The sequence below is a fragment of the Lissotriton helveticus genome, chromosome 10 (genome assembly GCF_964261635.1).
Source record: "Lissotriton helveticus chromosome 10, aLisHel1.1, whole genome shotgun sequence".
NCBI classification, from domain to species: Eukaryota; Metazoa; Chordata; class Amphibia; order Caudata; family Salamandridae; genus Lissotriton; species Lissotriton helveticus.
The window spans coordinates 1,066,973,437-1,066,991,244 of NC_136071.1; positions in this window are offsets into that span (position 1 = coordinate 1,066,973,437).

The window sequence follows — 17,808 nt, forward strand, 5'->3', positions numbered from 1 at the left end:
TGTTTCATTGCACTGGATCTTCATCCCATCACCGCGCTGCTGGTCGCATCGCCAGGGAAGCGCAGTAAGAAACTGAAGCATCAACTCCCCACGCGGAAAAGAATGGACACATCCCCTACGTAGCAGTAGGGACCCAACGCATCACCGTTTTTGCGTGTAAGGAACTGACGCATCACCTTCCCTGCAACACTTTCGTTGTATAGCGTTATGCATCCAAAGGTAAATTGAACTTAATGTGTTGCATTTAACATCTCAAGAGAACTAAGCTATGTCTACCATTTTTAAAGTACGGTGTTGTGGATTTAGTTGTTTGTGGTCTTGTGTTAAGTCTATATAAAAATACTTATTTTTATACTACAGCTTGTGTGGTGTCCATCTGTAGTGTTGTCACTGGGTTACTGTATGTGTTCACAAATGCTTTACACACTGTGTGGAGCTGGGTGGCGGGCGGACCGGAATAACAGGCGGGGAGGCCGTATATATTGAGCTATGACAAGTGTTTTATTGCAGCAGAAGGACAAAGTCAAAATGAGGGAGGGAGGCAGTGTAGAATCCAAGGGGTGGTCGGCTGATAGAAACGGCAGTGAACCAGGCTCGGCGAGGTTGTTGGGGATCAGGATCTGCTTCTCCTTGTTCCGCCAGTAGTCTCCTCGGTGTGGTACTGGGGCTCCTTGGAGGCTTGAAAAAGAGGAGAGAAGCGTAGGGCTTTTAAACTGAGTACTCAATCAGTACACCCCACCACCTACACCGGGGAGTGAAGGGTACGTAGAAAGGCCAGTGAGGAGGGGACGGTAGGGGGGATGGAACAGGCAAGAAAAAGGTGGGAGGGTTGAAGGCGGGATGGTGCAGGGCAGTGCTCGGTCTTTGTACAGTGCGTGTGAGAACAACCCTAAATATCCCTGTGCTCGTGCAGTCTACGGAATATATACAAGGGTATTTACAATTAGTACTATATACACAGGAGGGGACACGGAGAAAGGGTAACAGGTACTCACGTGCCCCGCCGCAACTCTCGTCCGAGTTGCGGCCGCTCTCCAGCTTCCTCCTGAGGACGCCACCAGTCCTCCGTCCAGACGTCCTCTTCCTCGTCCTCGCTTCGGTCTTGCAATACTGCTCCTCTCTCTCTCCGGGGTCCGTCGCTGTCCGCTGCCTCCTGCCACGAGTCGGTTGCTCCGAACGCCTCTCCTTCGTCCTCGGGGCTTTTTCTACCTTCCGGGTTCTGGTCTGGCCGTCCACTTCCGGGGTCAAGGTCGATCGCTTCCGGGTTGCTTGGGGTCGACCCGCCGTCACTTCCGGGGTTACTGGCGAGGGCTTCCGGTCCTTCGGGCTCCAGCGTCGGAACCTGCAGGGGACGAAAAAGAGAAGGTGTCCTGGGTGTCCGGGACGTTAAGTGACCGGGCGCGGGGGACGGGACCCCCGCGCTCGGACTGTTTTGCGCCGAGGTAGGTGCCGCTGCCGCTCCACACACTGCCTCTGAGATAAGCCTGTCTGCTTGTGCTAAGCTACCAAGGGGGTGAGCAAGGGTTATTTTAGGAGTGTACCCCTTTACCCTGACTAGACACAAGGGTCTCTATTTGATCAAAGGTACCTACTTCTGCCAACTAGAGACCCCCAAATCTAACACCAAGCTACTGTTTATATTCAGCACAGGCAGGGAGCAGTTCTTATTTCAAGTAAACAGAAAAGTGCAGCAGTGGGATACGAGACTTGGTTGCTGTGCAATATTAATGGACTGGCAGAGTTACATTTGAAAGAATACACCTGGCAGAGGAACACTCTACAGTGATTATTTGAAGGTTTCTAATATTTTGTTTTCACTCAAGGGAGCTGTTATGTGCAGCATACTTGTTATTTATCACGGATGGATTTAAAACTGGTGCCACTCCAGCCCCCGTACAAACACAATAGATGGAGATGGCTCAAAAATTGCTCCCATTCATTTGCAGTGAGGCGAATTTGTAAGTCGAAATTCTTTCTCTGGGCGCAATATTACTGGTATGTTTTTTCCTCAAGCTTTTTCCAACATGCGGCATTTGTATTGGTGTGCCCGGCACACACCCTTACCATTCCCAGCGAGGCCATTCGAATGTTCCGCGTGGAGTTCAATGTTTCAGAGCGCGCACCCTTACTGCATGCGGAGGTCACGTGAGGATGCTGATGGAGTTTCTTCACATCTTTCCGATGACAGCCAGGAACGCCGGAATTCTACCTGTTGGTGGCTGGTTTGGAGCACGCTATTTCTGGAACCACATGCATAGCTGCCAAGGTTTCAGATTGCTTATGTGTGACATTTACATTTTTTCACTGTAATTATTAGTGACATTCTAGGACTATGAGTGACACTTTGTCACGAGCAAACTCAAGCCACGAAGTCAATGGGAACAGTTAAATATCAGAAATTACACCCATTTGAGCAACAACAAACAATAAAAAAGTCTCAACGCTCTTTGTACATATGCAAAGACACACACAATTAAATACAAAAAAAATAATTACTGGATGTAAGAGATTGTCCCCAAACACCGTGGTAAAACGTACCACAGTGTTTGGGGTTAGCTTCCCTAATAAGGCTGCATTTCTACCGATTCGATTCGATTTATTTTATTATGATTTAGAATTCTGCAGAATTCCACATAAAAATACATCTTAAAAGCACGTCTCATTCCACAAAAGTATCAACATAAATTCATATTGTCATCACATTTAAAAACCCATATAATCCTAACAGAAGCAATGGGACTAATTGTATACCCATGCAATAGGGCCTGAATTTTGCGTAATCATGTTCAAATACATGAATTCATACAGATTTATAATCAAGCGCTTTCCTAAAACGTTCCATATTAAAACTTATCAATAAACATATGTAAAATTTGCTATACAGTACTGGATCGTGAACACAAGAACCATGTAAAAAGATAATTTATCTATTCACTAAACTGTACTGTGTAACCAACAGCATATTAACAGTACAAAGAAGTTGAATACCATAAACACGCTTCTTTAAGTGTGAAATCTACTACAGATTAGCAGCAAACAGGGGTTTAGTGAGTTACTTGGAATCCTAGAGGATAAGAAACTAGAAGTTTATAATAGTGCCCATACTTAATTCCAAAATTAATCAATCAGACCATAATCGTCTAATATATAATAGTCTAGCAGCAGAACGATTTTGGTAACGTGCTTGAAATCCAATAATTACTAACTAGCAGCAAAAATGGTTTATAAAGTGCATATGCTTAATTGTAAACATGAGAAAAAAGTGCAAGTACTATGTACAAACACATTGAGAAGATCTTTACGCCCTTAATAAATATTTAAAAATTGTTTAAAAAAACTAAAAATTTTAAAACACATCAGTTCGGATGGGGGGAAAGCAGACAATTTCTGGCCTCTTCTGCAGTAAAAATATTATACTTTAGAAAACAATTCCTTAAATATCTGCGACGTATTGACTGTAATGCGGGACAAACAAATAAAACATGATTCAAGTCTTGTATACAGGAGTTACATAAATTACAACACCTTTCATATATAGGCATATCCTCCCAGATTCCTGTTAGGATTCATGGGGGAGTAAATGTAATCTTAATAACAAAATCACCCTACGCACTCCATGTTTAAGATTCCATAAAACATAAGGTTGGGGATTTTTAACAATACTACTCCCCACTATACAATCCATATTTCTATTCATTGAACACAGTTTAATATCTCTTTCACGAGAGATCCCGTAGAATGTTTTCTTTATTATAATTTTCAATGCCCTCTTAGGGAGAACCACTACCCCTTCCATTTCTAAACAAAACATTGATAGTGCTTTTAAAATATTCCTAAAAATAGCACCTTTTTCCTTCATATTTACAAATATTTCTCTGTACAATGCTTCCAGGAGTACATTTTCGGAGCTATTTAACAGTGCATTACTCCATCGTACGCACACGGACATTGAAAGCACATATGTAGAAAGGAGATCAAATTCGAGCGCTGCAATTCGTGCCACATATTTCAGATTACATATTTAGCGCTAGATTTGTCCTTCCACTCTCTCAAATTTGGCCCACTGTTGTGCATCTATTGTTTCACTGGCGTAACTCAGAGTTGGCGGAATCTTTATTTTATAAACCGAAATAATATGTGACAAAATGTCTTTTCCCACAGTGTGTGTACAGACGATTGATTGCTAAGGCTTGTGAAATAGCTTTGCCATTGCAATGGTCCATAAGATTATTCGCTGAACACCTATTTGTAAATATTTTTCCTAAATATGGATAAAATGTTACTACTTCCAATTTCTCTTTTCCCAGGAACCAATTCAATTTTTTTCTGACCTTACATCCTTTATCACTAAAAAATCATGATTTTGCTTTTCATAATATTTATTTTTAGATAATAATCCTCTGTGTACCTAATTAGCTCACCAAGTCGTCTTTGTAATTGGGGTTAAATCCATTATTATGGCATCATCTGCATATAGTAGACAGCTCAACTCTAAGTTTCCTAATTTAGGGGGATCCCCTTCACTAAGCCCCACTCTTCTTGGCAAATCATTAATATAGAAGGAAAAGATTAAAGGGGCCAGCAGGCACCCCTGCTTCAATCCATTGTTGGTTACTATTTTCTTCGAAAGGGCTTGTGTTCCCCCTAATAATACTTGAGTCCAGGTAGAAGAGTGGAGAGCAATTATTAATCTTAAAAGATTCCCTTGTATCCACATGGTGACCAATTTCCTCCACAGCTTTACCCGATCTACCCTATCAAATGCTGTGGAGAAATCTATAAAAGCCGAATATAATGGCATGTCCGACTTACTGGATATTTTTCAGTTAGCGTTTGCAGAATGGAGATATTATCCAGTGTGTCACTATTCTTGCGGAATCCTGTTTCTTCCAATGGGATATAATTATTTCCAAATGACAACTCTTGGAGATAAGTGAGAATACTCTTTGCAAACAGTTTCCTCGTTGCATCCAGGAGCGAAATCTGCCTAAATCTGGCCAGGGAATTTTTTTGACCCTTTTTATATAGCGGGATCAGAATACTTCCCGTCCAGGATTGTGGAATATCACCGTACGTATAACAATGGGCAAACAACGGGTGCAATAATTTTGCCCATTCTTCACAATCCTGTTTTATTATAGCTACTGGTATGTCATCAGGGCCCTTGGCGCTGGAATATCTTGCCCCTTTGATGTAACCCTCAATCTCCGTGCATGATGGTGCCCATAGTGGCCCCCAATAGATAGGGTGGTATTAACCTCTTGGTTCTGTCCAACTATGGGATTTAAAGCATAGAGTTGGGAAATATACATAGACCATTCTGCTTCTGGGATTAAAATAGGTTATGACTTTTCTCTCCCATCACAAAATTTTGCTATCAGTGGCCAATACTTCCTAGAGTCTCCAGAAAGAGCTACCTCTCGGAGTCTAACCTATTTTTTGTCTTCCACCCTCCGTTGGTCAGCAGTTATTTTCATTTTCCGTACCTGTTTCAGCCTACTTATTTCTTTCTGCCTTTGTATCGTGGGCAACCTAAAATGGTCTCTAATCAAACCATTGATTTCCCAATTTATTTTTATAATTTCCCATGGTATTATTACTAATGGAGTAAAACTAAAAACTTGATTTTTTTTCTCCAAAGGATCTAATTACGGCCGAGACTCTCTCGAACCTCTGAACCGGTGTTTCTTGGGAGGGAATGAAGGCGATATTTTCAAAAACCGTCTTAAAATATGGAAGCAAGTTATTTGACCAGCAAGTGCGCCCATTGTTTAGATTATAAGAGACTTTTTCCTCCCTCAGGTTCCAAAGTTCAGGCTTCTCAGTTTCCGTGTCCACTTTTACAACTAAAATATTATGATCACTCATGTTTGTGGCAGATACCTTAAATTGTGTACATACATTAAATAGTGCAAAAGAAACTGCCATGTAGTCAATTAAAGAGTGACCATGTGGCCCTCGGAAGGTATAGGCTGCGGGGGAATCCTCCAGGAATCTACCATTTAACGTTACCAGGTCTAAGCTTCTAAAAATTTTCAGGAGTAACAAGCCTCGTTTATCTGACCTTATGTGGACCAGCAATACAGAATCTGAAATAGCCCAAACCTCCTCCAGTTCCGGGTTGGAAAAGGACATAATTGCACTATTGGATAGTTTGGCGTTAAAATCATCCACCATCATTATACGTGAACATTCTTCTTTGTTACTTAACCCTTGTACAAAAGTACAGACAGAATCAACCAATGTGTTTGACACTCTCCCTGGGGGAATATACACATTTACTAGAAGAAAAAAAATTGCTTGCCCCCGGTTTTTGCTACAATACAACATTTTGATGGATGCTTATAAATCACAGGTTGCCATACTATCTCACAGCTAAGCAAAATAGCTAAACCTCCGCTTGCGTGCCCTTTTACAGATTTTGTTGCTGTACTACAGTACACATAAAAGTTTTAGAACTGAAACTACTCCTCCATCCACGTTTCCTGGAGGCAAATCATTTTCGGGTCTAATTCTAATAATGATTTAGGTTTATACCTTGATTTTCCTACCCCCGCCACATTCCAGGATAAAATATTTCCCAATTTGCTACCCCCACACTATGAGTTTTATGGTAGATGTTTTTGACCCATTCAGGGTACCTGCAACCCAACCCCACTTTGCTACCTCATCCTCTCTGTTAGGGTTCGTGGACCATTGGACTTCCAGTTCTAAAATGTTAATTTCTCTATCTCCTGAGTTGTTTCTCCCTACTGTTATTTCAATATCTTTTAAATGTATGGGTATATTTACACCCCTATTATTAGAGCATCTGTACTCTTGTGACTGATAAATCATTCCTAAGCTGTCTACTGGAACTCGGTTAGGGGATACAGTAGGGATCACATCTATACAACTTTTCCTAAAGCAGTCCACATTAGCCATAACCAGTGCTGACACTATCCCTGAAGTAAATGTAGCTCTAGTGCTTGGGGGAGTGCTGCTCCAGTCTAAATAGACGGTCTCAGTATCTTTACTGGTTATTAACCCCAGGTCCTTTATTTCTGTTAACATCTGTAGGAGGGCACTTCTATTCAGTAACATTAGTTCTGTTTCAAACAGGGAGATAAAGGTCCGGCTCACTTGCCCGACTCCAGGTTCTGTATTCATTATTGTTCTAATTCCGGGCTTCCCGGGCTTTCCTATGGCTGTGTCTCTATCTGACTTCCCCCTTTTGTTATTAAGAACTGTAAACTGGGACCCACCCCAGCTGTCCCCTGGTCAAGGTCAAACCTTACAAGAAGAGTATCCTGCCCACTTCGGTGGAATACATCACCACTTAAGTCCACCGGATGGTCAATGACGGGCTCACAAAAAATTTCCATTAGCTTTCCTAATATGGGGTCACTACTTTTCTCATGGTTTATCCCACTTTCTTCCTGGCCCTCTTGACACTGTGCGGCTCTTGACACCTGGTTCGCATAAAACGACTGATTATTATTTTCATGCACAGTCTTTTTACCCATATTCAATATGGATTTGGATTGCCCCAGAGTCCCTTTGTCCTTTCTACTTGGAGGAAGATTTATACTACTTATTTCCTCACTTACTGGAAGGAACCGCAGTTTTTTTTGTTTTCGTTTAGGGATACGTCGGTTCCTGGTCTTCCTCTTACCCCTTTGACCAATTCTGACATGGCCTTCATTCAATACTGGGATCTCCCCTAAAGGTACACTGTCTAGGGTATTTACTAATTCTTCAGTTGGCTTTGGGCTTCAGTTGATTGGGTTACTTTTTTAAAAAATAGAGTAAAATCGTAATGAGGGAGTTACTGGGGATCCCTTAAAATTTGATTTTTCCCCTTGACTATTAAACTGTGCGCTCTCCTGAGGTTTAACTGAGGGTAAACAAACAGTCGGGTTACCTCTAAAGGAGACGCTTTTAGATCCCACATAGGCTTCTTTCTTTTCCGTATCCATCAATTTAGTACCACTCTTTGGCATCCTGTTACATATTTGACATGCATGACTGGGTACTTCAGAACCCTTTTCCAAATTCTTTATGGCTTGCTTGGTCTGATTAAGTTCTTGAACCACTGTTAGTATTGGCTTGAGGACATCCAATATATGATCTGTATTTACTGTGCCTTTTTCTAGCAAAGATAAAATTGCAGCTAAAATTCTCTCTAGTGCGTAAAAAATCTCCAAGGTACCCCCCATCTGCACCTTCTCAAATGAATTCATATTATTATGTGCCCCCTTGTCAATTGATAAGCCTGAAATCCCTTCAATGGAAAGTTCTAGTAAATCAACAGCATGGGACGAACTAGTATGTGTACTACTATACAGACCCTCCAGGATTTTGCGATTTCGCGGTTTGCCGCGAAATGGGCACTTTTGTAAAAATGCCGCGATTTTTACAAAAGTGCCCGCGTAATCGGCACTTTTGTAAAAATGACGCAATTTTTACAAAAGTGCCCGCGAAATCGGAAGGTGATGTGTGCCTGCCTGAGGTCAGACTTTGATTGGTAAAGGTCAGTATATAGGGGAGAGAGGAGAGATCAGTTGAAAATCTCCTCAGCATCATGTGCAGTGGTGTAGTCTTCCTTGCGCATTTCAGTAACGTCAGAGGAAGGTTACATTATATATAAATTGGGCTCAAGCTTTTCTCTTTGGGGGTCTAATGTTCTCAGGTAGGCAGGAACAAAAACAACTACAGTTTGCATCCTTCTGCCTGTGGGAAGGTGTATGTATGTGTACATTGAAAAACTGACTTGGAAATTGCTTTTAAAGATCGTCTAAAAGCTTTTTTGGGGGAAAATAATTAGGAGCGCATCTAACAAAACAAAATGTATGTTATATCAAACCTGTAAACATTTTTAAAAATCTCTGCTCACATTACTATGTGAAGTGATTTCTGAAAAACATACACTTCGAATTGGTTTGGATGTGCTTGCGCTTTTAATGTAATATGAATTGCATCCGTAAAATGTCTGGCCTTGCTCTAAAGATATCCCCGCAACTGAGGCATGTAGGATTTCTTGGCACTGGGCTGCAGCAAGCTTCTCTGTCTTCAAAAGCAAATTAAGTGGATAAACACTGGGCTCGCAAAGAGTACATGGGCGTAGCTTCTATTGCTGCCGCAGGTGCAAGTGTACCAGGTCCAAGAGGTCTGAAGGGCTCGCTGATCCCTGATTATTGCTGTATTTCTCAATTCAAACAGCAGTCAGGGTGAAGTTTTAACTTTTATCCATTTGAGCTCAAACAAATTGTTTTTGTTAAATTCTACAGAGTATGCAGCTGGGGGTGGATTATATGGCAAATGTGGCATATCCATAATTATGTGAAAAAAGCTGCTGCCGTGGAATTGAATAATTCCAGTGGCCCTGTTCTTAGCTTATAATTCCATTCAGAAAAGCAGAAATAAGGTTGCATTTAGGTAAATGTGACCCAGGTTCAGAATGGAACAAAAAATAAGCCCGGCACCAAAATAAAAGTGGTCTACAGTAGCGAAGCATATAGTTAAAAGGTGTTAATATCAGGGACATCAACAGTAAAAAATGTCCTACCTGGCCATAAAACAAGCCCAAAACTGCTAAAAAAAACAGCCCACACCCTGATCTATCAGAGCAGTCCAGTCTGTCTCTGAGGAGACCCTGTGACTCTTGTAATTGGGAAGGAGCCAGTGTTGTCCATTCCCACAATTGAGCTCTCAGCTATCGCATGCAAGGTAGAAGTAGTCAGGTCAGTCTTCATTTCCTCTTTATATTCTGCGCCTGCAGATTTGACTGGTCCTCACACTAAAACAGATAAAGGAATTCATCTAACATTTAGAAAATGTGATTACCTTTTGATTCCTGAAGTGGGTGCAGAGTTTCAACCTTAGACTTTCACGGTCAAACGCTTGTGGTCTAGACTGAGTTCAGCCTAGACGTCTCTGGTAAAGCCGAGCATCGTTCCTGCAGGACACAAGCCGAAACTCGAGTCGTTCATGTTCACACAGTCTTTCCATTACACACAGGCACAAACTTACCACAACTCAAAGACCCGAATGAAGCTAAATGTGGGGCAGACAGCATGATCTGAATTGTGACAGTCTGCCTGCAGCTAGAACTGCGGGCAACCTCTAAGCTCCTTCCATCACCGAGCAGGGTCTCAAGGGAACTGGGCGCCTTCGGGTTGAAAGTGATGAAATGCCCTGATGTCAGTCCTGCACATTGGCACAAAATGAATCACAGAATACACCCACCAAGTCACAGAAAAACATGGCAACAACTCCTCACAGATTTAGCAGGATTCCTCGAGGACTACGTTTAGCTATAAAACCTATGCTGTTTAAAATGAATAAAAAATTCATGGAAAGATGGTACTCCATCCTTAATAAGTGCTCTCTCGACTTAATTCTCCTCATAGTTGAGGAACTATCTCAAGTACTCACCGGTTTAGAAACTGAGATTAAAGAGTTACAATCAACCTTAGCCTCACGTATGGAAGCAGACTCATGGTCAACAGCTTTAGAAGACATTAACTCATGACTAGATTCCTATGCTAAAGATCTTCACGAACGGAAAATTAGGAAATTTCGTCGTGATACGATTGATTATAAGCTTGATGAGGTGTACTCATGGGCTGAAGTATATGCTCAGAAAAGAACCTGACAGAAAAAAACAGGGACTGCTTCATCGGAAGAAAGCGTTGTTTCAGTTACAGATACTCAAATGACCCGTCCACCAGTTCCGTTACCATCCACGAGCGACCCCATCACTGGAGGTCCTACATCTTCTAATGCTTTTTTATCCATAAGCCCAGCCTCAAACGAACCACCTTTAGAAACCATCCCGCCAAAACCCGTTGAGGTCACAGATTCAGGAAAACCAGTCAGGAAAAAGAAACACTAGTTGTTAACATCTCTTCTCGTGATCTAACCCCTACTCAATTGCAGGTATTGAATAAAGGCTGCTCGTTTGTGCCTACTAATGAAGCTAGACCTCTTGACCCTCAAATTGAACTATTTAGATTCACAAGAAAACTAAGACTTCGTCACTTTTTTTCAACCATTGAGACTACTCAATCCACTCCAGCACCGAGTGAGTACCAAGAATTTAGGCCTAAGAGTACGTTTGTACCGCCTATTTCGCACAAAGCCATTGACCTCTTTGAGACTCTAGTTAAACAACATCTCACTAAATTGTCTTCTTCTTCGCACTCTCATTCGAATCTGTCAAAGAGTGAGAAAGACGCTTTACGATCTTTACAAAAAGAATCCACTTTACATTTTACTCGAGCGGACAAAGGTGGCGCTCTTGTAATCATGGATCAACATAAATATGACCTGAAAATTGAAGAAATGCTAGAAGATACCTCCATTTATCTTCCATTACCGGCTGACCCCACTAATGAATTTCTGAAAATTCTAGACACTTTACTGACCAAAGCCATGGACATGAAATGGATCAATCAAAAAACCAAAGATTTCCTTTTCACTAAATTTCCCCGCAGACCACGACTATACATGTTACCCAAAATTCACAAATCCCTCAGTAACCCCCCATTGAGGCCAATAGTATCAGGTTGTGGTTCCTTACATGATTCACTAGGACGATATCTTGACACTTTCCTACAGCCCATTGTACAATCATGTTCAACTTACGTACAGGACACTACACACTTTTTGAACATTCTACATAGCATTCAGATACCCACTGAAACTGAAATATGGCTGTGTACAGTCGACGTTGTGTCGCTGTACACTTCCATTCCCCATCTAGAGGGCATTAAAGCCATTGAATGGGCACTTCTGAACACCAACACTGTAAATGCCAATCGGATTTTTCTTCTTGAAATTCTCCACTATTGCCTATTTCATAGTTATTTTCAGTGGAAGGATCGTTTCTTTTTACAGTCCAATGGTACGTCAATGGGCTTTTCAGGAGCCCCCAGCTATGCTAACATCTTCATGATGAAATTCGAGACTGAAAACATTTTGACTGATCCACTTTGGCTTGAACACCTTATAGTATTTAAGCGATACATAGATGATATTTTTATCATCTGGCAAGGTGCACGATCACTTTTGGTTGATTATATCCAAGCACTCAACATCATTAACCCACGCATTCAGTTCACGTATCAAATTGAATCTGATCACATACCTTTCCTTGATGTTATGGTCACGCTTAAAAATGGTCATACTCAAACTACCCTATATACTAAGAAAACTGATCGCAATAATGCTTGATTGTATCAGAGTTTCCATCCTTGGTCACTCAAGCGCCACCTACCATTCTCACAGTTTCTGCGTATCAAACATATTCACTCTGATGAGCAAACTGGTCACAGACGATTGATCAGTTTAAACAGAAATACCAAGAAAGAGGCTACCCCACCACAGTCATTGAAGAAGCTGCTAATAGAGCTTCTGCTTGCAAACGCATAGACCTAATGACTAAGATGAACAAACCTACTTCTTCTAAAAGAAAACTCTTTGTTTCAACATTTTCATCACATTCCAAACAAATAAAGACCATTATACTTGACAGATGGTCGCTGCTACAACTTGAACCAGATTTTAATGGTATGTTTGCTGATCCACCAATGTTCGCCTACAAATGAGCACCTAATCTTAAAGAGATTCTTAATCCACCAGTGAAAACAGGCCCACCTATTAAATCTTTCAGAGGCATGATGACTTGTATGAATTGTTCTAACTGCAACAACATCATTACAGGTAAAACACTACATCACCCCAGATCTGGTAAACCAATTCATTTGAAGTTTAATGCCACATGTACTAGTCAACATCTTGTATATTTCATCAAATGTCCTTGTGACCTCTTTTATGTGGGTAAAACTGAGAGAGCTCTGCGTACTCGTATTACCGAACGCATTCGGACCAACACCATAAGTTCTCCTCTAGCCCAACACTGGTGTACATCTAGACACAACACCTCCCAACTAAAATGTGGTGTTCTAGAGATTATCAAGCAACGCCCTGATCGTGACAATAACAAATTCTTGTCACAACGTGAAACTTACTGGATCTGGTTCATGCAAACCCTTGTACCAAATGGTCTTAATGACAAATTTGAACTCGCCTGCTTTCTGTAATTATGTTCTAATCACGTATTGTATTTTTGCATATTCTGTACCCATTGTAAAGATGGAAATATTCTCCTTTTGGGGTTTGATTCATCTAAACATGTTGTTCTCTAACTTTCTATACCATTTATGTATTTTATGTATCGTATTCTACTATTGCACTGTGACTGTTCCCAATTCATAATGTTTGCATTTATGTTTATAGTATGGCTGGCAACTTCCTTTAGTGGCATCGTCCCCTGCTCCCTACTCGTTATGTTCACTATCTATCTTTTTCAGCATCACCTACTAGCCTAAGATGGCCGCCACCGTTTTCTTTTCTAACACACCCTTATTCAGTCCGTTTTTTGTTTTCACGTAGCTTAATAATGTTAGTCACTCCTCTTAGTTTACACACCGAACACGCTGTTTCCCGTTCGGAGACCCTGAGCTTTGTTTGCCAATCTAAGTGGTGAGTTATTGACACACGTTTCTTTTGAAGCGTTTTGAGCGTTTTCCATTATTTGCGATCACAACTCGCTCTTTTTTCCAGACAGACCGGACCACCTTACACTCTCCGTATATTCGAAACCCAAGTTATTTGCTTGGTAAGCCCTTTGTTTTGTGTACATGCTCTTGGCTTATTCGCCATTATGCCCATTAACCGCTTCCGTGCGGCGCGTTAGCCGCGCCCTGTGCTGGACATTCCAGAACAGGGCGCGGTCGTGACGGAACCGTTCCGTCATCAGCACAGCTCAGCCGTAACTGATGACGGAACGGTTCCGTCACCAGCATCGAAGGGGTTAAAGTTAGTTTTCTAAACGTCAGCTTTTGTTTACAGTTTCACCGCTAGTATTGAACCTTAAGTCCCCTTTTCAGACCTGATAGTCGAGTTCATCGTTTTAGTAAGAACCCACTTTAAAACTAACTGTTAGCACTTACTCACACAATCATAGTTCTTACGCTAGTTTAATACGCATGCCTTCATCTCATTATTGCACTTTGGTATCTGTTCCTAGTCAAGGTGTCCTCGACCACATTATTAATAGTTCATCTTTCTTCTTTCTTCTACCTTTTTAACCTTTTCTCCACTTTATTTTCATCTTTCACACACTACTTCGTTGCTTTTTCGCACACCTATTTTGATGTAGGGTCATTTATTTAATATTATTGTGCCTGTTGCCTTTGAGAATAATATCATGACATGTATATACTATCTTCTCTAGATTCCCCTGACGAAGATCGTGTTGTTTTTGCCCGAAATGCATTGGGATTTATAATTTGAAACTCAACATGAATTTGATTGGACTTCATCTTTGAACTTGGAATTTGAACTTTATGAACTGATATAAAGACATTCCACCCAAAACACTTCAAGGATTATACTTTGTTTTGCTGTTTGAAATGTTTTCTCTGAAAAATTGAAATTCTATACACAATGTTTTTGAAATGGCATTGAATTTATTGTTTAGCTTAGTACACTCAGTTTGAGTGACCTGCATCAGTGCACTGGGATTACCAGATCTCTATCTGGTACTTTTTAACTTTGGATTCATATAGGCCTGCAGAGCCTATTTTCCCGCTGCACGCATGTTTATTTTTGTATTAAGCTAACCGAATTGATGACTTTTTAGAAATTTGTACACTGCGTGCAAGACGGTTGTCACATCCTTCTCATTGTAAAAACTCCTCACAGACACACTGGCCACAAAGAAAAGTATACCAACTCCACATCTACAAACATCTACCCCTGGACAAACTGAACACCGCCCGACCACCTCTTGAAATACACATTAACAATACACACAAACTGACCCCCAGGCAAAAACTCACATGCCGAATTACACACACACACAGACAAAACACAAACACATTCTTATTTCCACGAACAACACACACTACCCCTTACATTCCCTGTCACCTCCACACACAGAAACACAAAGTGCTCTTACACTAGCACACAATGAAATACAGACTGCCAGACTACCTCTCTCATACATACAAAGAAATGCACAATGATCATAAACATACATAAACCACTATAATGCAGTAACAGGTACTGACCACCCACAGTGACCACATATAGAAGCTCCTATTAACAACCCAAAAAGACAAAACATAATTGAACAACTGACCCACAATCAAACATATTGACCTCAGAAAATGAATAATTGAAATTAGAGACGTACAGATAGGCAGACACACTGATCTCACTGCTAACCACACCAACCACCCACATAGATACATGCACACACATACAAAAAAACAGAGGGTAGCACTGAGTGTTTATGGCAAGAGAATTCATGGAAATCAATAGAGGTGAAATATTCAAGCTACAAAACCTACCTTGTTGCGTCATGAAGGGCGGAGGTAGCAAAAAGGCCTTGAGCCCGTGGGAGTGCAATGAACTTCAAAGACAAACAGTAACAGATCAGTAAACCCTGCAAGCCGGAATCACAAAGGTCGCACTGCAAGGGCGGTCAGGGAACCTCTCACCGCATACCAGGGCCCCATGTCCCACACCAAAGGAGGCACTGACTGTCACTGCCCGGGGTCCTCTCACCGCACACAGGGCCCCTGACCCCATCACAAAGGGTGCACTGACTCTCACTGCCCAGGGGCCTCTCACGCACTACAGAGTGAAACCAGAAAATATGGATAAAATCGTGGCTTCCATGCTGAAATTGTGTGATGTTAGGCAAAAATGTAATTTCACTAAGGTAAGTTCTGGAATACCATTTCCCATGGGATGCTACCAGCCCATCTTTTATGAGCTTCTCAGAACCTATACTAAAGCAAATGGAGGATTGCATTTCTAAGGGATAACAGCCTTCACCTATGGGCTGCTTCCTCTGTTCCATATGCCAGGATGCCTATTACAAAGCGGAATACTCTGCTTTCCATTGATTTAAGGTTGAGAATGAAAGATTATGAGTAAAATAAAGTGCCGCAAAAATGCAGCTACATTTCTTATTTGTGCACTAAATTTCCATATTTGTGCCGCTAAATTTGCTAATCCATGCCGCTATATCCTGGGGGGTCTGACTATACAGAGCAGGCATATGTGGTTGACCAGGTGTGAAAACCGGAGACAGCTCTGGAACCATCTCTAAGGCGCCTGCCTTGTGCAGCTGTGCCGTTAGTTCTTTGTTCTTTTCCATTTGCTTGGCTATATCGGGTAGAGTATAATCCTCCATTTTCACCTGCCCAGAGCCAATGCTATGTTCTATTCAATGTGTCTCTTTTAATGACAGATCACTTAGATTGGGTAGCAAAACACCAGGCTCAAATTTGTTCTTACCTCTTGAACAAACTTGACTGTCCACCGACAAATCCACTTCCATTTCCGGGCAGCTGACTCTATTCCAGTGGTCTTAAGGAGCATGAGACGGAGGAGTTACCTGGGGGCATTAATGGTGATCAATTAGGTTATAACATTACAGAGAGAGTAAGCTGCGGCTCTTCGAAACAGAGAGTCCCGAGTTTCCCAACCAGTTCCTCTCTCAGCAATTAAATTCACAGTGGCGGCCGGGGGTCAAATGTACAACAGTTGCTCAGCTCCTTGCACAGAGACAGCTGAGCCACACAGTGACAAAGGAGGCGGCGGCCGGCATTGCGAGCTGGCAGCGCTGCCGGCCCCTACCATGATGATTTGCAACAACACCGCATTCCAATAAAAAAAAAAACTCCCCGCCCTCGGTACCAGGACGTGAAGTCACCTGGTGGCGCCAGGTATGGCTAAGGCTTTATCTGACTGTGCTCCCCCCACCCCCCGGCTGCGATCATGTTAGTGGCCTTTGCGCAGTCGCACTGCCGTGAGAGAGCTGAGGGCCACGCAGCGAACATTAAGATACATTGTAGCAGCCAGTGAGCTGCTCAGCAGCAACTTTAGCTCAGTTACAGCACCAAGCCCAAGAGCAGCGCCGCACTGCTAGCTGCCACACTCATAATATTAGTGTTTTAGGCAGGGCATTGCTAATGCTCAGACACTGCAAATACGTGACAGTGCATTTCAGTGCGGTGATGCGGATCACCACACTGAAATGCGTTAGAGTCACGCCTGATGTGTGATACTTGGCAGGACATGCAGCCGTCTGTTTCTACATGCCACAATTTTTCCTTCTTTTCCGATGCTGTAGCCAGAAGGGGGTTTTCACTTTTCAGAGAGTTCTTCGAGGGAGCACCTCTAAAATTCAAGGCCTTTTTGAGTGGTCTTGACTTGCTATCACTACGATCTGGGTGAAGCACCAGTCTCCTTTATGCTGATTTTTCCAATGCCTTAATGTTTGCTGTCTCTTGCATTTAATAGTGAATATATTAATGCTGACTTATTTTCAAATGTTCAATACTTTAATGTTTGGCTTTGCCGTTTTGCCTTGATTTTCATGATTTTCTCCTAGTATGTATCGCAGAGTGCTTTGATTTTTCATTAGTATCATTATTTTTTCATGTTGTCAGATGTTATACTAGATTACGGTGTCTTTTACTGTAGGTATTCAAGTTTCCCATGCGTGGGAATTATTACAGACATTTTCTGGTATGGTTTGGTATTGCCTTAGGCAGTGTGATCTTCCACCTTTGTGCAAATCTATGCACGTGGAAATAGAACTTTTATTACTGTTATGTGGGTTTGATTGTGTTTTTGGTGCGTAAGTTTCCTGTGCATGAGAATTTTATTGTTTTTTCTGCTACATTTTAGGACTTCCAATGACAGTGTACTTTTTCAACTGTGTGCAGGTTCTTGCTTGTGGAA